A 23,934-nucleotide genomic window follows, 5' to 3' on the forward strand; every position below is an offset into this window, starting at 1 on the left:
AGACTTTTAGTTTGTTAATCACACAACTGTCTTCACTGGTTGAGTTAAAATCAACCCATGCGCTCTGTGGAATCATACAGTTGAATTGTAAATGTTGAGGGTTTACTCTCCCACACACGTGACTAATTCTACGAATTCGATGGGTCGGGTGGTAGCGGGTTTAACGACACATTTATATTTACGCAATCTAACCCAAAACAAAAACTTTTTATTGAATCATACACTCGTGTTTCACAAAATCGCCTCGGCAAATATAGAACACGGACTTTTTTTTTTATTCATCTCACAACGACCTTAAATGTTTGAGTCATAACTAACCGATGCACTCTGTGGAATCATAAAACAAATGTAATACGATGCAAAATATAAAATACCGTTTTAGCTGAACCGGCGCTGTGGTTAACATTCGACGCTGATACAAACACCATGCGTGTGTACTGCATGTATGTTGAACTTCTTTCGCACCGTACGTAGCCAACCGTGATAATCAGAGGTGCGGGATATAGCACGTTGTGTGTGTGTGTGTGGAGCGGTGGTGGAGCGGCTCGCGCGCTGTGCTTCGAACCCAGCTACCCAAGTTAAATTCCGGCTCACGGACAACACCAGTTACGATTATCTGAACCGGTCATGGGCCTTCCCTAGGTCGACTCAGCCTCAAATTAGTTCCTTGTTAGGTGAGTAAACACCGGGCGTGGCGTTGGCCACCCACCCCCTCGTTTGCCGTGCTGGCCTTGATAAGTGCTCGCTAACAGCACTTGCCCCAAAGGTTTGACCGGGCTATATGGGGATCTTTGTCTTTGCTTTCTTTCCACATTAAACGGAAGGGGCAGCAGCAGAGTAAGCAAGCGGTTGTGCAGGTCGTAAAGATAACCGATGTGTCGAGAGCATTGAGGCAGTGAGCCTTGGGCTTCAATCCAATGGCCACTCGAGATGGTTGTCATCGGTTGGGACCGGCAACATTTCACCGCTGTCAGTAAAGATTCACCAGAACAATCTTCTGTGTCATTCCTCTTCACTTGGCGATGCAAATGCATAGGGCGCCACGGTGGTGAGATGTTAACTACCTCGCTTGGTATACAGGAGGTCGTGGGTTCGATAGCTGACGCCTGTTGTTTATTTTGAGTTTGCATGTTCTCTTTCTCCCCGTGGTCGCGTGGATTTTCTCCGGGTCCTCAGGTTTTCTCCTCCACATTCAGCAACATGTGTTTCGAGTTATTTGACTGCAATGCATTTCCAAGTGATGATAAGCCACTTCGTTGAGCTATCATTTTTCATTGCCAAGTCGCTTCTGAAAAAGAGCTATACAGCTCAGTGGGGCCTTACCTGGTAAAAAAAAAGTTTATCACAGCGATAACTCAGTGTGCTTGGCAAACTTAAAATTGATGGCAAACTTTAAAAAGTTCAACATTGGGCCTTTAAAAAAACATTCTGTACACATTTTTCCTCACGGGTTAAGTCACTTCCATGGCCATTTATATTCGTGTATATAAAGTAAAGAGAATTATTCGTCGTTTTTCTTCAACATTTTCCAAAAAATTAGATGTTGGAAAAGGAACAATGCTTAAGGGAAAAAAATCGACCGTGCTGCGGTGATTTTTAACATGTAAGCGCGGGGACTCGTTAAATAAAGGAGGCGATTATTCCGAGCTTAGCGCTTGCAGTCAGCCCTATGCCCGCCTCTCTGCGTATCCACACTTCGCGCAATTTTTCCAAGAGCCGCGTTTTTTATTTTTCTTCGGGAGCTAGAACACCGCGCCTTTCCAATGCCGAGGCTCTCCAAAGCCCCCCTCTTGCCCCCTTCTCTGGCCCAGTGTCTGTTGGCGTTGGACGTGGAGGATTTTTTTCTGTGATCAGTGGCGGCACCCCCCCCTCCCACCCCTGCCCCCCCAGCCCCCCCCCCCACCCTCCGGCCCCCCAGGCCCCCCACCCCCAGCCCACCCTCCGGCCCCCCCCCCCAGCCCCCCCACCCACCCCCCGCCCCCCCCAAACCTCCCCCAGCCCCCCCAAACCTCCCCCAGCCCCCCCACCCACCTTCTGGCCCCCCCACCCACTCCCCAGCCCCCCCCACCCACCCCCCGCCCCCCCCACCCCCCCAGCCCCCCAGCCCCCCCCACCCACCCTCCGGCCCCCCGCCCGCCATCTTTCCCAGGGAGAGAGCCACGGGGGGGGCGGGCTTGGCATAGCTCCCAGCATTCCTGGGCATTCGCATCAGCTCCCTGATAGACTTTAAAGTAAACAGGACCAGAGGAAACCCTGTCTAGACGTGGGGCGCTCAGACGAGATTAGCGCATGCGGAGCTCCCCCTGGGTTCTTTGGGCCCTGCGCTTGGGGTAAGACGCGGGGGCCTATTCATGAGCTGACAGCTGAGCGCAGGATGGGGCTGGAATTAGCCCAAAAACGCTGCCGCCGTTTTGCCCGTTTCTCTGAACGCGGTGCGCCTCAAAAGACCCAACGAGGCGACGACGACTTTCTCTCTTTCCCGTGATGATTTTGTGAGAATTAAATGTGCGAAATCGTTTTTTTTGTGACTCGCATCTCGCACCGGGCGGCCCCAAACAACAACAGCAGCAGCGGCAAAACAAATGTGCACGATACATCAATGAATGAGCGCGTACCTAGAGGTGACACTAATGATGGTGGATTAAAACCTCTACCTCGTTTTTGGTTGAAACTGTGGCGTCAACAATTTAACCCTTTTACCAAGGGAAATTATCAAGCAACCCCTTGCACTGTACGTGTGTCGGCGGGTGCTGGATTTATGAGAGAGCCATTAGGGATTTTTTTTAGCCCTGGTGAAACCAAGACAAAGAATTTCCCTCACAATTTAACTAAATGTTTATTTTAAGTTACTGCAAACGTGAGGGGCGGGGAAGGGGTGATGGGGGGAATCACTGTAAAGTCTAGTGGATAACACTGCCGTTTAAAAAAAAAAGTTGTATAATTACTTTGCGTGTGTTTTTTTAAATATCTTACTGTACTTTTGCAAAGTGAATATAGCATAACGGTACTTTATTTAACACGGCGTTTTCAGGGCTGTCGCCGTGTCATTTCATCACTTTTTTTTCCTTCCCTTGAAGATTTCTCGGTCTGACCCCCCCGCCCGCACCATTTGACCGAAGCACCTTTCTCTTCGGCCCCACTGTACACCCCGAGAGCTCTCGTGTGCCATCAGAAGCCACCGTACGCACAGGAGGGCCAACAACAGCAGACGATTTGACATTGGCTCGACGGCTTGTGGAGGGAGGAACGTTCATCCAGCGGTGGATAGACCGCGGCTAGCTGACGAAAGTCGAAAACGCGATGACAGCCGCCACGGGTATTTTAGGAGCGCACGAGTATGCACCATTGCGAGTCATCTTAGCGATGCTGATGATGATGATGCTGCTGCTGACGAATTGAAATTGTTCACAGCGTTCTACTGTACACCACTTTGCTGTCTTTTGATTTGTGTATAGAACCGTGACCAGACCACATGTGCTGCCCAGATCGAGGAGTTTCCAGGCCAAACCCTGTAACTGGCAGACCTTTTGATCCACGGTCGTGACATCAGCATCTACGACTCCTGTTGACGAGCGCACAGCTGAGGGGGAGGCTGAGCCACAAATATACTTTGGGTAAGTCTCCTGAGATGTATTTGTTAAACATAGTCCAAATTGAAAAGCCATGATTTTTTAATGTGGTCCAAGGTACTGCCCGGACAAGAAAGAATCACAATTAGGAATGTCACTTCCCATATTTGGCTCGCGAATACTTTCACGTATCAATATGTTTTTGTTTTTTTTTGCCGGAATATGACGAATGGGCAATTTTTCGCCTCATAAACACCGTGCTATGCATCACAGAGCTCTGAGGTTGGTATTTTAGGGTCCACATGCCATGGTCATCTGTCACACAATGAAAAGCTTTTCCATTTGTTTACGGACTTAAACAGTTTCCTTTTTCAGATTATAATGATACTTGTACACTTTGATTAAGCGTCCTTTTGGCATGTTTTAAGCAATGGCTTTCTCCCTGTACCAGCAGAGGTGTTGTAAATTAAATCCACGGCACAAGCGCCAACTGTGCCAAGTTAGCATTGAGCCACTCTGGATGAACTTGTCCCTGCCGTGGAAAAGTCGAATTTCCACCACTTGCCAGTCAGTCGCCTCCAAATCACTCTCCCATCGCTACTTGCCCTGGTTCCTGTTCCTGTGAACTTCACTTAATGTAACCTCCACCCATGTGGAGGCCTCTGTCTACCGAATGCGACTGCATCCACACTCTCTGCTCAACGACCACACCGCAGCTCAAAACACTGCAGCTCTTCCTGCTCGACTGTGGAATGTCTTCCCGTCGTCTCTTTTCCCCCAAGCTCCCAACAAACCGATTTTTTAATTCAAGAAACGTGTAAACGCTTTATCTATCACAGGGATGACGAGTGCCGTTTGTTCCTGGCTTCTTGCTGCTGCAGGCGCTTTGGGCCTGTGCTCAGAAACCGTGCTGTAGAAATAACAGGGGGAGAGAGATAAGCACAACCGTCTGGTCTCTTGGCCATGGAAACGAGTGAAATGGGTTTGCTTGTTTCTTCAGCTACAAGTTTCCAAGACTCTGTGATTGTTTGTGAACTAAAAATGGGGCTCTCAGTGTGGTTCTCTGTGGAATATTCGGGACAGGTGAAATTATGTATGTGCTCGCAAAGGAAATGGAATTTGGCACCGTCATAATAGTGCACAGTTCGAGCAGTGGTCGAATGCCAAACTACTCCGCGCTTGCGTTCAACGCCCGGCGCGGCTTCGTGTCGGATTCTTGGTGGAAGAGGCTTCGACCTGAGGAACCCAGCCTCAACTGCTCCGTTTCTTCTTTCAAACATTTCCTGGCAGCTGCTGCTGCTTGCGCTGCTGCTCACAACACACTTTGAACGTTTCGGAACTTTGGGCTTTTTCGGTCCTTGGCCCTCAGATTTGGGACACCCTCTGCCTGAAGAACTGCGGCTGGCGGCTGTTGATTCTCCCATTTATAAAGAAACTACAAACTTGCTTATTTCCTATGGCATGTTAGATCAACTATAGATATATATTTAACTCTTTGTACGACACGCTTGAACCCTTTGTTGGGTCTGCCGCGCCTTATGAAAACGTAAATAATGCCCGTCGATATTTCACTGAACATAGAACCTTTTTTTTCGGCTTATTTGTGATTGTTTCATTATTATAGGACAGCATCAAAGGAGTTCAATTAATTGGTATGTATAGTTGCACATTGAGCATGCATCGTGCACTGGTGAGCTGTGGGTGCACAGGGATTCAGTGTAAATAAGTATATCTTCTTCTTCTATATATAAAAGGGAAATTTGTGAATATGTGTGTCTGTTCGAAATGTTTAGCATACTCCCAACATGCAACAAACTTGAAATTCGGCATGTGGGTAGCTTCCAGACTGTACACAAAGCAAAAAAGTATAAAAATAGACTTTTGTATTTTTGGAAGGGGGGGGGGCGCAATAATAGCTATATTTTGCACGGCAAGTGAGCGGTGACGTCACATCTGTGATGTCACCCACATGCGGCAGCGTCACGCAGTGTGCCTGCTGACGTCACGCACCCCCCCTCCAACCCTCCGCGTAGGCCGTGTATTTATTATTTATTTTATACCTACGTGACTTTACCGAAAGAACCAAAGAGTAAAGAATCCAAGTCTTCGGCGAAGCCGGGTAGTAAAGCTAGTCTCAGAATAACCGGAGTAGGGGAATAACTGCAAAACGCATGGGTCCTGATATAGATGCAGAGCAACGACTACAACCTCACATTCAGGTGGTGTAGCCAGACAACTGCGGTGGTCAGGAGGAGTAGAGGAGTCTATCGCTGCGATGTCTCCTTCGTATTTATGGATCGGGGAATTGCGTCGGTAGACATTGTACGGTCTGTTCTGGATGACCACAGTCGTACACTCCTGGAAAGTTTTTAATTTTCCACTTGTGCATCAGATATCCGCATCTTCTGCCATGGTTTGTGCAGTGGTTGCGGTTTACGGTGGACCATGAACTTCGTGGAAGATCAGACCCAGGACTCTTCTGCGTTGGGTCTCTCACAACAAGGTGTTTGTGATTTTTTTTTACTCCATTCAGCTCTCCAAGCTTCATCGGGTTTGAACTTTCATTGTTGACGGTTAAGCGTGTGGGTCCTGAGCGGTGTATTATTACAACTATTATTATTAGTGCACAAATGGATAAAAAAAATATTTTCCAACACAGCGACCGCACCTCAAAAAGAGGACAATCCAGGAAAAACCAGGACAGGTGGCAACCCTCCTTTGCGAGATTCCTAGCTTCGCTAAACTATTTAACTTTTAATATTTTACAAGGTAAGACCCACTGCGTTATGTAGCTGTTTTTCAAAAGTAACCTGGCTATCACAAATGATAGCTCAACGAAGGGGCTTCTCGCGTGGAAATTTATAGAAGCCAAATACTCGAAACGCACGATGTTGATTCTATATTTGGAGGGTGAAACCGGAGGGCCCGAAGAAAAATCGACCCGACTGCGGGGAGAGACACCGCAAACTCAAAATGCACAGACGTCAGGGTCGGCATCGACCCCACGACCTACTGTATAGCAGGCGAGGTAGTTAACACCTCGCCACCGTGGCACACTAATTTAGTATCTAGAGGGGAACATTTTGACACTGACGACAACTGACTTAGCACTCGGTCCCTTCCGCCGCAGCGAAGAAATCCGCCGGCCCAGTGGAAGCGCGCTGCGCTGCGTGTTGTTGTTGTTGTTGGACAGCGCTGAGCTGTGCATTGATGCACTTGCCCACCAAAGGTTTTTTTGAAAATCCCATTCAGGCCACGGTAAGGGAAAATGATCCCCCGGCCGCTGATATCGGGCATTAAAAAAAATCACCGTGTATCAAATAAAGTTTCCTACATAGTTCTTGTATGTTAAATCCCCTTTCAAAACACAATTCCTGACATCATAACAATGACTACTATTTCTATTTTACCAGGTAAGGCCCACTTAGCTATATAGCTCTTGTTCAGAATCGACCTGGCCACAAATGATAACTCAACGAAGTGGCTTATCCCGTGGAAATGATTAGCAGCCAAATATTCGAAACGCGTGTTAATTCCTCTTCACATGAAGCAAGCCCCCTCCCCTGTCGAGTTTCCACTCCTCCCTCAAGACCCCCACGGCCTCTTCTCCCTGGCCCACCCTTCCCTCCATCCGCAGGTACCCCCCTAATTCCCGTGCCCACTAACCTCCCTGCCCATACCCTTTCCCTATTCACCATATCACCTTCATATACCCTAATTTTAAAACTCATAACCATTGTGAAGCGCTTTGGATAAAAGCGCTATGTAATTTAAAAGCTAATATTATAAATGTGGAGAAAAAATCAACGCGACCACGGGGAGAACCCAGGGGCCAGACGTCTGGCCGCGATGAGGGGGGGGGGGGTCTCAAAATTGGACAGGGGGGCCCCATTTCACGCAGTGGCAAGGAGATGTTAACTACCTCGCCTGGTATACAGGAGGTCGTGGCTTCGATCCGGACCTTGATGCCTGCTGTATTTTGAGTTTGTGTCTTTCTCCCCGTGGTCACGTGCATTTTTCTCCGGGGCCTCCGGTTTTACCCTCCACATTTAGAATCAACATCACGTGTTTAGAGTATTTGGTTGCTATTAATGTCAACACGATAAGCCGTTGGGTTATCATTTGTGACGTCCAGATCGCGTCTGAAAATAAGCTACATAGCCTGGTGGGCCTTACCTGGTACAATAAAAAATACTTAGTTTATAAAACAGGTGTTAAAATATTCAAACACCAAATACCTTTTGTAAAGCATCAAGTCTGCATTAACCACACGTACTTGTGGTGAACATGCAAACAAACATGCTCTGATAATATATGGCATTGTCTTTGATACTGATTGGCCTACACCAGAGAGGGCTTTGTATGGCCTTATCTCACAATCAGTGTCAGACCAGAGAGCACCAAAAGTCGAACAGGACAAAGACAATGCATGTATCAGAACATTTATAATGCAGTAATATCTAAAGGACCTTTTTTGCCAAAATGGTTTTGCCCTTTCTGGCAAGCTCCCCCAAGCTCCACCTGCAAACAACTGCAGAGGCATGCTGGGTTGAACCGCATAGCCCAGCTGAGCTGGAATATGCAGTTATGTAAAGGTGCATCGGCTTGTGACAAGGGATCAATTTAAGGATAAAAAAATAGAAATCTTGTACGTACTCACGATACATGCATCACGCGGTCGGTTTGTGTAAGGGGTGATTCTGATTTATGCTAATTGGTTGCAAATTACTGTATATGTAAGATGCAAATTATATGTCTGTTTAGGTTGATGGCGCATATGAGAGATTGTACAGACGAGAGATGGAGTAAACAGGGAATAATAGAAATAAGGCGGAGGAAAAACGAGACAAAATAATCAATTATTGAATGGGATCGCCACCCCGATTCCGGACGATTCGTTGAAATGCTGGGGGAGGGGTGAGGTGCGAGAACGAATAAGCGCGCATCTAAGGACGTGTCTACGTGGATATGTCAAGGTCACGGAGGGCATCACGGTCAACGCACCAACGCATCTCGCTGCGACGTTCGCCTCCAACGTCACCACCACGTGACCGACTGTGCCCCCCGCTTGGTCATCCACCGCTGTCCGCCTCCCCCAGGGGCGCCTCAGTTCCCTGCCCTGCCCCACCCTGCACATACAAAGACAAAGATCCCCCGTATAGCCTTAACAGACTGTAGGGGCAAGTGCTGTTAGCGAGCACCTATGAAGGCCGGAACGGTACACGAACGAGGGTGTGTGTGGCCAGCACCACGCCCGACCGCCTTTGTCTCCCCAGTAGCGATGTTTACACACCGCACCAGGTACTCATTTAAGGCTGAGTCGACCTAGGGGAGGTCCAGGACCGGTTCAGATAATCGTCACTGGTGTTAGCCGTGAGCGGGAATCGAACCCGGGTCGCCAGGTTCATAGCGCAGCGCGCTAACCGCTACACTAACGCTCCCCACACACATACCAGGCCAGGTGCACTTTGAGGCCACGTGAAGTGTCGAAGGCTCGCTGACAGAAGGTCTCGGGACAGCCTTAGGTGCCATGGGTTGGCTGACCGAGATGACTGGCAGATGCACCCGCTTTACCCCCTACTATACTGTGCCACCTTGCCGCATTTTATCCATCCGGCGCTCCGCTCGTTGTTGTGAGCTTCGCTCCTCTCCCCTCCGTTGTTGCTAGAGGGCGACTGCCTCCAATTTCCCAGTGGCAGCGTTCTTCACGAGCCTCCTTCATAGAGGCCGATCCTGACACCGCCGGTACCAGCCGTGGGCAAGTGCACTCAGCTGCACATCCTCGCGAACCGCATCAGTCCATCTCTTCTCCAGCCCACGTCCTGCCCCCCCACCTCCCCCCACCCTGCACACCCACGCAGGCGCGCCGCACCCACTGCAGCCTCCCACCCAGTCACATCCGCAACACCTCGTGGCCGAATTTTTAATCTTCAACTTCCAAGTTCCCGTCGTATCCTGCGTTGACGTTCATGGCATCCTCCACGTGCACCTTTATTTAAAGGCGAACCCGTTGTGGTCCCGACCCACCCCCCGAGGTATTGCCAGGGTGTGGCTCCCTGAACACGGACGAGACTCTCCCTTCACAGCCATTCCCCCAGCTCTGCAGTAAAAAAACTTGCTTACTCTTGCAAAGCTGATTTTGTGTCTCTTACAAAAAAAACTGCCCCGGTGACGCGATACATATCCTGAGCTCCTCTCTCAAAAGCTCCCTTAAATGATCCACACTTTGGAAAGCTCAGCATGCAACTTTGGATATGTTTACGTTCAAACGGTTTCATATTCGTTCGAATGGGGACCTCGCCGTTTGTCTCCAACGCATCCGAAATCTGCTGCGGCGGAGTTCTTTCCGGAAGGGTTCATGCGGGGGAAGCAAAACACAACTTTTGTGACAGTTTCCACCTGTGTGTGTGTCTCATTGAAACAACAACAAACAACACAGAATGTAGCTGGTATCGGTAAAAAAAATCCCAGTGCTGAAAAATTACCTCCTTACTCAATCGATATTATGCATATTAAACTATGAACAAATGTTTGTTTTGTACCAGGTAAGGCCCACTGAGTTATATAACTTTTTTGACAAGCGACCTGGCTATCGCAAACGATAGCTCAAAACGTGGCTTATCATGTGGAAATATATAGGAGGCAAATACTGTAAACGCACGTTTCTAAATGTGCAGGGAATAACCGGAGAAAATGCCAAGTGACCACGGGGAGAGAGACACGCAAACTACAAATATACACAGGCGTCAGGGTCGGAATCGAACCCACGACCTCCTGCGTACCAGGCGAGGTAGTTCACATCTCGGTCCCTCCCTACTGCAAAAACATAGCAGGACCCTCCTGAAAACTAATCTAGAGACTCAATGAGGCTTTTCCTGGGCAAACGAGCGCAGGAGTGACAATAAAGAATGCCGAATGCGTCCTGTGGAATTGATCACCACGCCCTCCGCACACTCATTGCATACAGCCGCATCTGCCACTGAGACTCCAGAGGAATGATCGCTTCTCACGAATCGCACGCAGCAAACACTTCACAATTCCGTGGCGCCCCACGTAGCCCAGCGCCACTCTTGGACCCCCGTCCATCGTGACAATTGGGACACGGTGGAATGCAGTGTGAACGTGGCTGGAAGCGACCTGAATAAACACCGAGAAAAGAGCGGGGCAGTCATTGGGCCCAAACAGGGCAAGATGGTGACTCAGAGATGATTCATGCTCCCTAATCTTCCACGCGTCCTCGATCAATCCACATCGTCTCGCCCCTCCTGGCTCCCTCGGCTCTTTCCCCTCCTTGTTGTGTGCGCTTCGTGCCGGGACCTGCGATCCACCGGGCAGACACGCTCCCCTTGGCGGCAGCATGAAGGCTGCTTTGGAGAGAGAGCAGTCAACATCAGTTCCTTCTGGCACCGTTAACGTGAACATCTTCTCCCCCCACCCGCCCCTCCGTCGCGTTCTCTGCGTCTTAACAGGCACGAATGTGCCCGCGCGATGTCCAATTATGTTGCCCAGCAGGAGCAAGCGACGTCGTGGAATAGGTGAAGCGGCGATGGGGGGGGGGAGCGGCCCGTGCGATGTCCTGCCCGCAACGCTTCTGAAGGACAATCGTCTGATGCTGCGTTCGCGCAGCCGCTTCGTAGCCCCGCTCACGAAACCAGGAAAGTGGTGCCCGTCCGGACGACTGCGGCAACCTACCGAGCCGCACTCGTGCCGCGCGGCTCTCGTGTTTGGGCTACCAAATCTCAGGCTGGCCGCACTCAGAAGCGGTCGCGACATCGCGACGCAACCGGCCTACGAGGCGCTCCTTAAGCAGCAGCAGCAGCACCACCCACACCACCACGGTGGAAACGTATAGCCAGTAATGCGCCGCCGCCTTGGTGGGGTGACGTAACCTGAGCCGAACAAACGTGAGACTGTGTCCACCCAAAATTACCATCCAGTGGCAAATACGGTCAGGTGGGGGCCCCAATCTTTGATTTGTCTCACACGGTGGCCACCCCAGAGGCTATTCTACATCGCGGCCTCCTCTTGCCTAATCTCATCGTTAAATGCGTGTTGTTGTTGTTGTTCTTTTACACTGTTGTCGAAAACATATCTCATGAAGGTCGTCAAGAAGGCCCCAGCTCGTAGCTTTGGCCACCAGGGGGAAGGGGGGGGGGTGGAAGCTGAGGCACCCCTACCCCCACGCTAGTTACGATAGTTACGCTAGTCAAGCATGTTACGCTAGTTACACGAGTTAAACTAGTTAAGCTAGTTACGATAGTCAAGCTAGTTACGCTAGTGACGCTTATTACACTAGTTACACTAGTTATCCTAGTTAAGCTAGTTACGCTTATTATGCTAGTTACGCTAGTTATGTTAGTCAAGCTTGTTACGCTAGTTAAGCTAGTCAACCTTGGTACGCCCCTGTTACCATCGCTTCGCTCGAGCCGTAGAGGCGACGGACACAGGGCGAGGGTTGGTGCACGTCGGTAGGAGACCCCGAGTCGTTGCAAGGATCATCCGGAGCGGCCGGGCGCTGCTCGTGTCTGGTCCCCTATCACCGTAGAAACGCATCGACAAAGACAAAGATCCCCCGTATATCCTGAACAGACTGTTGGGGCAAGTGCTGTTAGCGAGCACCTATTAAGGCCGGAATGACACACGAAGGGGTGGGTGGCCAGCAGCCACGCCCGGCCGCCTTTGTCTCCCCAGTGCCGATGTTTACGCACCGTACCAGGTATTCATTTAAGGCTGAGTCGACCTAGGGGATGCCCAGGATCGGTTCAGATAATCGTCACTGGTGTTGGCCGTGAACGGAAATCGAACTCGGGCCGCCGGGTTCATAGCGCAGAGAGCTAAACGCTACACCACCACTCCCCAAAACACATACACATACACACATACAAAGTACATACACAGATACACACATACAAAGTACACACACACACAAACACACATACACAACGCTGCCAGGATCTGGGAATTGTGACCTGGGCCCTGGCACCACCCAACCAGATTCGCCCTCTTCTCAAGACACGGACTGAAGAAATTAAAATACATCAGTCAGTATGTGCACAAACATGGAATTTTATTTTATTTTACTAGGTAAGGCCCACAGAGCCATATACAGGTAGTCCCCGAGTTACAATGGTCCGACTAACGATATTTCGATCTTACGATGGCGATATCGATACGAGAAAATTGCCATCAACAACCTAACATCGTTCAAGTATGCAGACGACGGACATAATCTTGGTGAGTACAGTACAATATGATACGTTACGATACGTTCAATGCCCTGTATGATACGTTGCTTTAGCGATTTCATTTCAGGGTTACCACGATACGATACGTTCAATGCATGTTAAAAGTTTGTTTTATAGCAGATAGGATTGTTTCCTGAAAAAAACTTTCTATTAAATTACAGTTCATTTAGGTAGGCTAAGAATTTACCTTGATTTGTTTTACTTTAAATTTTACTGTGTAATACAGTATTGTAATTAATAACTACATACAGTATATAGTTTATACAGTACGGTACTGTAAATTGCTCTGTTTTGCTAAATTATCACCATTCTTTAAGACTCCTGGGTAGGCTAGGCCATGTTCGACTTATGCTATTTTCGACTTACGATAGGGTCGTCGTAATGCATCTCCATCGTAAGTAGAGGACTACCTGTAATTGTTTTCATTAGCGGCCTGGACATCACAAATGACAGCTCAACGAAGTGGCTTATCATCACATTTATCGCAGCCAAATAACTCGAAATGCGTGATGTTGATCCTAAATGTGGTAGTTAAAAACCGGAGGACCCGGATAAAAATCCACGCGACCACAGAGACAGAGAAACATGCAAAGTTCAAATATACAGCAGGCGTCAGGGTCGGGATCAAACCCACGACCTCCTGTATACCAAGCGAGGGAGTTAACATATCATAACCACCGCGGTGCCCAGGGCATTAAATCGGAGCATTATTGCACACCTAGTTGGCCAATGTTTGCAGTAAACAAGAAACATCGTTTAAAAGTCCATATCAGAGGCAATAACGCAAATTCCTACCGATGTATTATGACATCACAGTCATGTTCTGTTTGCGTGTGTGTCCGCGTGCAATGGGGCATGCTAAATTAGTAACCATGCAAGTTTAAAAAAAAAATTTTGCATAACATAGCAGCGTCTTGAGCCGACATTCCCTGCCACCACGCTGTGCAACCTGTGCAGCAATGTATGCATGTTGTATGTTGAACTTCGTTCGCACCGTACGTAGCCAACCGTCCTCGTCATAAGTGCGTGGGGAAGGTGACCAAACTAAACGCAAAAAGCAGTTTTAAAGAAATGAGTTTGTCAATCTGAATGATGATTTAAAAGTGAATAACTCCAGTGGCTTCCTAATATCGGAAGGAAGAGCGTTCCAGACGGCCGCAGAAGCGCATCTGAAAGCGCCCCGCGATGCGGTGACCGCCGTCTTTGTTCGATGGCTGATATCGTTGAAGAGGCTGCAACGTTTGTCGAGGAGTCCACAGAGCAAGAAGAACAACGCTGAGTGCTCTTCAGGACGAAGGCGAATTGAGAAGCGCCGCTGCTCATTAACGCCGCAGAAAACCGCTCTCCCGAATGTGCGTGGCCTTAAAACAAACCACTCGTCAGAAAACAGCGGTGGCAAAACGGCCACAGAAAGTTCCCCTAATTGCAAACAAATTGTTCCTAAGTAGGTAAAACGATATTCCGCCAATTAAATATTTCTGTGTGCCTCAACTCGTACACAGCAGGGGTAATATTTTATTTTCGTTGAAGCCAAACAGCAGCTCCCTTATCCTTGACACATTACGTGTATCCGGCTTTATGCATGTCTCGTTTGTCACTATTTTCACGCTCTTAGCTGAATGCAAAAAAACAATCATCAAAACGGAAACTATACTGTCTACAATTAAAACGTATTTATTCCCACAAGCTGTATGATTAAGACCAATTTTGTGTGAACTTGCATAAATTCGCGCAGTATTGCACAGTTCTGTTCGACTCTGTGTTGTGAATCCCCACCCTAGCCACCGCACTGCAGGCCATAACAGCACACTCACTCACCCAGTCACTCACCCGACCATTCACCCAGTCACTCACCCAACCACTCACGCAGTTGTTCACCCAACCACTCACAAAGTCACTCACCCAACCACTCACTCACCCACCCAGTCACTCACCCAACCACTCAATCAGTCACTCACCCAACCACCCAGTCACTCACCCAAACACTCACTCAGTCACTCACCCAACCACGCAGTCACTCACCCAACCACTCACCCAGTCACTCACCCAACTACTCACCCAGTCACTCACCCAACCACCCAGTCACTCACCCAACCACTCACTCAGTCACTCACCCAACCACCCAGTCACTCACCCAAACACTCACTCACCAAGTCACTCACCCAACCACTCACTCAGTCACTCACCTACCCACCCAGTCACTCACCCAACCACTCACTCACCCACCCAACAACCCAGTCACTCACCTAACCACTCACTCAGTCACTCACCCAACCACGCACCCAGTCACGCACCCAACAACTCACCCAGTCACTCACCCACCCACTCGCTCACCCACCCAGTCACTCACCCACCACTCACTCACCCACCCAGTCACTCACCCAACCACTCACCCAATCACTCACCCAACCACTCACCCAGTCACTCCACCAACCACCCAGTCACTCACCCAACCACTCACCCACCCAGTCACTCACCCAACCACTCACCCACCCAGTCACTCATCCACCCAGTCACTCACCCAACCACTCACCCAACCACTCACTCACCCACCCAGTCACTCACCCAACCACTCACCCACCCAGTCACTCACCCACCCAGTCACTCACTCAGTCACTCACCCAACCACTCACCCACCCAGTCACTCACTCACTCAGTCACTCACCCAACCACTCACCCACCCAGTCACTCACCCACCCAGTCACTCACTCAACCACTCACTCACCCACCCAGTAACTTACCCAACCACTCACCCACCCAAACATTTACTTACCTAGTCACTCACCCAACCACTCACTCACCCAAACACTCACTCACCCAGTCACCCAACCACTCACTCACCCACCCAGTCACTCACCCAACCACCCACTCACCCACCCAGTCACTTACCCAACCACTCACTCACCCACCCAGTCACTCACCCAACCACTCACTCACCCAGTCACTCACCCAACCACTCACTCACCCACCCAGTCACTCACCCACCCAGTCACTTACCCAACCACTCACCCAACCACTCACTCACCCACCCAGTCACTCACCCAACCACTCACCCACCCAGTCACTCACCCACCCAGTCACTCACTCAGTCACTCACCCAACCACTCAACCACCCAGTCACTCACTCACTCAGTCACTCACCCAACCACTCACCCACCGAGTCACTCACCCACCCAGTCACTCACTCAACCACTCAATCACCCACCCAGTCACTTACCCAACCACTCACCAACCCAAACATTTACTTACCTAGTCACTCACCCAACCACTCACTCACCCAAACACTCACTCACCCAGTCACCCACCCAGTCACTCACCCAACCACTCACTCACCCACCCAGTCACTTACCCAACCACTCACTCACCCACCCAGTCACTCACCCAACCACTCACTCACCCACCCAATCACTCACCTAACCACTCACTCACCCACCCAGTCACTCACCCAACCACTCACTCACCCACCCAGTCACTCACCCAACCACTCACTCACCCAGTAACTCACCCAACCACTCACTCACCCACCCAGTCACTCACCTACCCAGTCACTCACCCAACCACTCACTCACCCACCCAGTCACTCACCCAACCACTCACTCACCCACTCACCCAACCACTCACTCACCCACCCAGTCACTCACCCAACCACTCACCCACCCAGTCACTCACCCACCCAGTCACTCACTCAGTCACTCACCCACCCAGTCACTCACTCACTCAGTCACTCACCCAACCACTCACCCACCCAGTCACTCACCCACCCAGTCACTTACCCAACCACTCACCAACCCAAACATTTACTTACCTAGTCACTCACCCAACCACTCACTCACCCAAACACTCACTCACCCAGTCACCCAACCACTCACTCACCCACCCAGTCACTCACCCAACCACTCACTCACCCACCCAGTCACTTACCCAACCACTCACTCACCCACCCAGTCACTCACCCAACCACTCACTCACCCAGTCACTCACCCAACCACTCACTCACCCACCCAGTCACTCACCCACCCACTCACTCACCCAACCACTCACTCACCCACCCAAGCACTCACCTAACCACTCACTCACCCACCCAGTCACTCACCCAACCACTCACCCACCCAGTCACTCACCCAACCACTCACTCACCCACCCAGTCACTCACCCAACCACTCACTCACCCACCCAGTCACTCACCCAACCACTCACTCACCCACTCACCCAACCACTCACTCACCCACCCAGTCACTCACCCAACCACTCACCCACCCAGTCACTCAAGCACCCACCACACTGCAGGTCACCTCCCATCTCTCTCTCTCTGTTTCTTCCATCACACTGCTACCCCGCATCCCATCCCCCATCCACTATTTTCTGACGCTTCTACAATGGCCCGTGCTCAATGCCGTCAAACGCGTCATCTCCCCTTTGTCCATGACAACTCTAACGGTGCTGTCTGTTGCTGATCGCTTGCCGTTTTGGGGCTTCTGGGCCTACTGTGCTCAGCGGCTGCCGGGTTTTAATCATATATATTTATAAATAAGTATATATATAAACAAAATATAAATCCACTGAGAGCTGTGGACTTTTAAATCATCCAGATCGAAAACGCATTTCTCTCGGCACTGCTCGTGATTGTGTTCAGTTTTGTTTGTCCCGTCCCCCGCACACCTCTGATTAGAAACTGTTGGCTACGTTCGGTGAAAAAGAAGTCCAACATATCATATTATCGCTGCCAAGGACGAGGTGAGAGCAATCCGCTTCGTCGACATTGACACGGGAACGTCCGACTTGGTTGCCTGCAGCAAACAGACGAACGGGCGATCGCCAAGAACCGGTGATATTAAAACAAATCTGTCGTGTTTCCATGTTGTGTCCACCCCCCCGCCTCTTGTGTGTGTTCATCACTGGGACGCGAGAGAGCGACAGACGCGACCGAAGCAAACATTTTTGTAACTTCTTCTGCGCCCGACTCGAAATGTTTTCAAGATTTTAGTTTTTTTGAGTTTTACTCGTCAACCTAGTGCAGGCGATGAGATGGAATCTCGCGGGCGAAGTGGGAAAATCTGGTCGGTTTATAAGGCAGCGGTGAATAGCCGAATAGTTCCATAGCAATCATAAAAGAGAATGGGGGGGAGGGAGATTAACAGTTTAACATTCCAGTTTACCGTATTTCCTTGCATAGACGAGAAGCGAGATGTTATTAAACGCAGGCCCTGAATGGGGCTCTCACATCCATGAGAAAAATAAACGTTGAGGTATTTATACACGCGCCCCCCCCCCCATCACCACACCCCCATCCGCCCTCCCAACAAAAAAAAATAATTCTCTGGTCACTTCCCCTTTCAAAAAAATAAAACCACACACACACACGGGGAAGTGAGGAATTGGGGAGGGTGCGGCCGCATGAACACACATCACATCACGGGTCAGTTCAACACGTAGTAGTCGGGATGTCGAGACCAATATTGTCCACGAGCGGTTTTATTTCGGGGGGTTAGAGCAACTTTGGCTGTCGCCTGATGAGGCTGGTTGTAATTATCGCCAAGGTGCTCGACTTGTAAATGTTGCCGTGGGTTCACTCTACAACACACAAGCGGTGTGCTGCACTCGTAACTCATTGGCATGTTTTGTTTACGTGACAAACATTACTCATTGGCTGTGTCGGGTGGTGGCGGGTTTAACGACACATTTATATTTACGCGATCTAACCCAATAAAATATATTCTGGATCACGAGTCACTCAGAGACCCCCCCCCCCTCATCCCTCCTCCTCCTCCTCACACATGTGATGCACATGCATGAACAACGCAACAACACACGCCGTGCCTTAACCGTGCCCCGTGGGTGTAATATTCACATGGCTGGCAGGAGGTGGCAGCGACCCCCCGCCCCACACACTGCTGGATGGAACATAACCTTGTGCCAGGTCACGTAGAGTGCTCCCGTGTGTGTGTGTGTATTTAGAACTTATTTCGCACCGTACATAGCCAACCGTGCTAATCGTGGCCGTGCTATTTTATGTACTTTCGAGGCCCCTTTGCTGACTTCATGGCCCTCTGGAACGCTCTTCCTTCCGATAATAGGAAGCCACCGGAGCTATGCGCTTGTAAATCATCAATATTGAAAACTCCGATGAGCACGGTTGGCTATGTACGGCGCGATAGAAATTAACAGAACATTCATTCACATTGAGGCCACCCCACATCTCCCTGCGCGCATCTTTACGATCGTTCCCACACAGCTGCCGTAAAGGTGGTGCATCACGTGCTGCCAATGCTATACCGTCGCCTCAAGCTACACGTACAGAAAGTCCAAGTGTTTTTTAACTCGGAAAGCCGCACAAAGTCCTTAAGATGCATTGTCAGCAGGGAGGTTGGCATTAATTTTGCCACCGGCAGTTATGTGTGAGTGCTGCGAAGAAACACGACGCGATTGTGGCTTGGTATTGGAGAGGCGAAAAGAAGAACGCGTGGATCAATACATTTATTTTTTGTCGGTTCAATCGTATGAATATGAATGCCTTGTTAAACCCAGCACCACGTGACGCAGCCAATTAGTAGGTTTGTCACGTAAACAAAACGTGCAAATTCGTTACTACTTCAGAACACCGCTTGTGTGTTGGAGAGTAAACTCACAACATTTACACTTTCGCTGGTGATTACAACCAGCTTCATCCGGCGATTTGCCAGAATTGTGAAGAAGTCCTCCTGTTTCCGGTCTTAAACAGAGTAAGATGACCTCATCACTGTGGACCTACCAGGTGCGAAGATCAGAGGAGGGGGGCGGGTTAATGTAATCGTATACATTATACAAGAAATATAGATTAAAAGTCTACATCGGAGGCAATAACGCAAATTCGTACCAATGTATTACGATATCACAGTCATATTCTGTTGGTATATGTGTGTGTGTGTCAGTGTACAATGGGGCATGTGAAATGAGTAACCATGCAAGTTTTATAAATTTTCATAACATAGCAGCGTCTTGAGCCCACATTCCCTGCACCCACGCTGTGCAACCTGTGCAGCAATGTATGCATGTTGCATGTTGAACTTCTTTCGCACCATACGTAGCCAACCGTCCTCATCAGGAAGTGCATGGGGAATGACACCAAACTTAACACAAAAAGCAGTTCTAAAGAAATGAGTTTTCAATCTAGATGTCAAGGTGCACAGCTCCAATGGCTTCCTAATATCGGAGGGAAAGAGCATTCCAGACGGCCGCAGAAGCGCATATGAAAGCGCCACGTCTTTGTTCGATGGCTGATATCGTTGAAGAGGATGCGACGTTTGTCGAGGAGTCCACAGAGCAAGAAGAACAACGCCGAGTGCTCTTCAGGACGAAGGCGAATTGAGAAGCGCCGATGCTCATTAACGCCGCAGAAAACCGCTCTCCCGAATGCGCGTGGCATTAAAACAAACCACTCGTCAGAAAACAGCGGTGGGGGGAAAAAGAGCAACCGAAAGTTTCCCTAATTACGATAGATCACGCGAATCTCAAAATATGCAGTGCGTGCGACATTCTAACAGGTAAACAAAAGTGGAGCGGGTTCCGTCAGGACGTGTCGCTGGAAGAACCGGCGGTCGGTGGTCAAGACTCGCGATGGAGTGGCAGCCGGCGTGGATGGACCGCGTCCGAGAGGAGCTTCACCCGGGGGGAGACGGACCGGCGATGAAATCGGCTCGTGCGCGGGCGCCCATGGGATTTGTTACGACGCCGAACCGTGCAAGGCGGCGGTGGCTTGGGGAGGCCTTCATCCAGCAGTGGATTAGGATGGCGAGCGTTGGCGAGTCCTGGGCAGTACAGTGAAAGCCCTCTTTTCGTAACGACGTTGGGAAAAATGTTTTTGTTGGGTCCGTGAAAACCACCCCCTGTTGTCTAATCATCACTATCTTCATCATCACCATCATCGTTACCGTCATTGCCATCGTCTTCATTGCCATTATAACCATCATCGCGTCGAACCACTGTCGATCCACGGCCACCTATTCGCAAGCTCGCTTACTTTTCCCAACAATGAATGTGTCTCTAATATGCCTCGTAGTTTGTTGTCCTTCCCCCGCACCTCCGATTGGCACGGTTGGCTACGCACGGAGTTCAACATACGTACATATTTGCATGCGATGAAAATGCATTTGACTCGGCGTTGGTTAACTCACAAACCGAAGCCTCAATGAGATATAGTTAGACATTATACAAACCATTTAGATGGCTGGGAAGAGCGACACTGAGATCAACGGTATTACAAATACACCCATCATCAACATGACCTTCCACCATCATCCTTATCATTATTATTACCATCATCTTCTCCATCATTATCATCACCATGATCAACATGATCATATCCACGGTGGGAGGCCGACAGACGATGCGGATTTATGAGGAGTGATTTGCCTCCACTCCAACACGGCTCCTCTCATTCACGAAATCGCCACGTGGGTAATTCTGCCCCACGGATAACAGACGCTGTGGACAATAGGGTGATGGGTAAGTGGAGCTCCACTGTGTTCACAAGTGTCAGTGGGTGCTGGTGAGTGCTGGTGAACAAAGTGTGCATTTGTGTCAGTGGCTATTGGTGAGTGATGGTGAGCAAAGTGAGCATTTGTGTCAGTAGGAATTGGTGAGTGCTGGTGAGCAAAGTGAGTGTGTCAGTGGGTATTGGTGAGTGTTACAGCAGATAGTATACAAACAGTACTTTGATATAGCATGCAATACGCGTGATGATAAATATACCGTACTGCATATGCACACTACACTAGCCGTATTGTACCTACTTGGCCCAATTCCATGTTAGAAGTCGTGGCATTGATTCAAGCAACATCTGTTGAATCGTAAAATGTTCATGCTATATTTAGCGGAGCACAACTGGAATGGTGCGACAGTTGACATGAACAAAAGTTTATTACTTTTCAAAACGCACCTGTACCTTGTTATTATTACTACATATTTTAGTTTTAATCTATTCCGTGACACAACCAGACAGCGAACGGCATGCGATTATTAATAAGGCCATTCTGGAGCCTAAACCCACAATCATTATCAAAGCTATGTTTGGGGGGTCGCAACGGTCATATTACAGCTGTACGGACGTCTGTCAAATCGCCATCAGTTCATTACATTTCATGCTGCGACTATTGACAATCGTTTCGTCGCGAAATCTCTCAGCTGTTGCACAGTTTACATTTGAACCTTCGACATTCAGTCCTCACACAATTGGGCGGCCTACTCCTTAAATTGATCACACCTGCATTCGAATGAACGACTTCCATTCCGCCTAGATGTGCTTAAGGTTGATAAAAAAAAAGAAATGTGCCATCGCGAAAAGTCTACCGACAATTCTACAAAACCATTTCGGGTCTACGCTCCATCAACGGAGGAGGAACAACACAAACTACGCGGATTCTCTCCCGAAGCCCTCGCCTGGCTAGAGATCTCGAGAGTGGCATTCGACGACTGAACGTATTAGCATACCAGTGTTAGCCGCACCTCCGATTAGCGTGGTTGGCGACGTACGGTGCGAAAGAAGTTGAACCTACATACTGTACATGTACACGTAAATAGAAATGCTTACACCGGGAGGGTTGGCGATGACGATTCACGTTATGCGCAGGTGGCGATGCAGAGGGTAAGGGTTCATCTAACCCTGCGTGGCATTACTGGAAGCCAGAGCCAAGTCCAGATTGTGTGGGGCATCCATGGCCGACATTATTTAGGTGTAGAGGTTGAAAAAAGACTCAAGATAATTTCCCTCATTTATTACATTTGAATGTATAATTATGATCAGGGATGTGTACGTATGTATGTTGAACTTCTTTTGCACTGTACGTAGCCAGCCATGCTAATCGGACGTGCGGGGGAAGGACAACAAACTAAACACAAAAAGGAGTTCTAAAAAATGTTGTTTTAAATAAAGATTCAAAAGTACATGGGTCCAGTGGCTGCCTAAACCCGGAACGAAGAGCGTTCCAGAACATCGCAGAAGCTCATCTGAAAGCGCGCGATGCAGTGACCGTCTTTGTTCGAAGGTTAGCCAAAAGCCGCTGCGAGGATGAGCTGCTGGGAGGATGTGGAACAATGGAACAATTGCCATAAATATTTAATTATGGTTTCATTCTCAACAGAAAATATCCTTTTCTGAACTGCCTTTTTGGCTTTTTATGAGATGGTCCTTAAAAAATGAATTAAATTTGTGGCAATGACGGTGTGACTTGATATATGTAACACTCAAGGAGAAAAGGCATATCTCTCACTGCATGGATTCATAATAAAGGTTATATCGCGAAATAGAAATGTGTCGTTAAACCTGCCACCACCAATTAGTAAGGTTTGTCACGTAAACAAAAACGTGCCAATCAGTTACTACTTCAGCACACCGTGTATTGGAGAGGAAACCCACAACATTTTACAATTCAAATACTCGAATTATGAATGTCGTGTGTTTACTCTGCAACACACCGGACTTTGCGAATAATATGATTTGTGGCTAAAAGGATTTGTAGATAATATAATAATATCAATCACTACGACATCTGTATCTACCCAGGATATTGCAACGTACTCTGCAGGAGATTTTCATTTTTCGGATCGTTGGTCATTTCCCTGAGTATATATGGGATTACCCTAATTAATGAAGAACAGCATACGTAATAGTATTTTTGATAGCAAATATCAGATACCAGGGTGGGCAGAAGCGCGGGGGTGGGGGGGGGGGGTTAAGAAACTTGCCCAAAGTTTCAGATGCCACGCTGGGACATTGTCCACTGGATTGCAAGTCCAGTGTGATAAAATAAAATAAAAAAATCCACCACAGTGAGTGGATCGGCAGGTTGCGTGTGGTGGGGGTAAAGTGTGGCCACTGCCACCTCTTCCAAGACATCTGGCCAGCGTGGACGAATAGGCCAAACACCATCACTCGAGAGGCTCTCTGAAGCGCCCTCTAGTGGAGGCCCTTCCACCAGCAGCAGTGGCAATGCAATTGCAGGACTTCGCCTTTATCTTTTAATAGATACCCAAAAGAGCGAAGATGAATTACTAAACCGCACCGACATGCATTTTAGGGGAAATATATATTAAAAAAAGATTCTCATCATGTTTATGTTAGGCGCTCACAGGTGTATTTTCGCAAA

The sequence above is a fragment of the Lampetra planeri genome, chromosome 2 (genome assembly GCF_965212315.1).
Source record: "Lampetra planeri chromosome 2, kcLamPlan1.2.h2, whole genome shotgun sequence".
Taxonomy (NCBI): domain Eukaryota; kingdom Metazoa; phylum Chordata; class Hyperoartia; order Petromyzontiformes; family Petromyzontidae; genus Lampetra; species Lampetra planeri.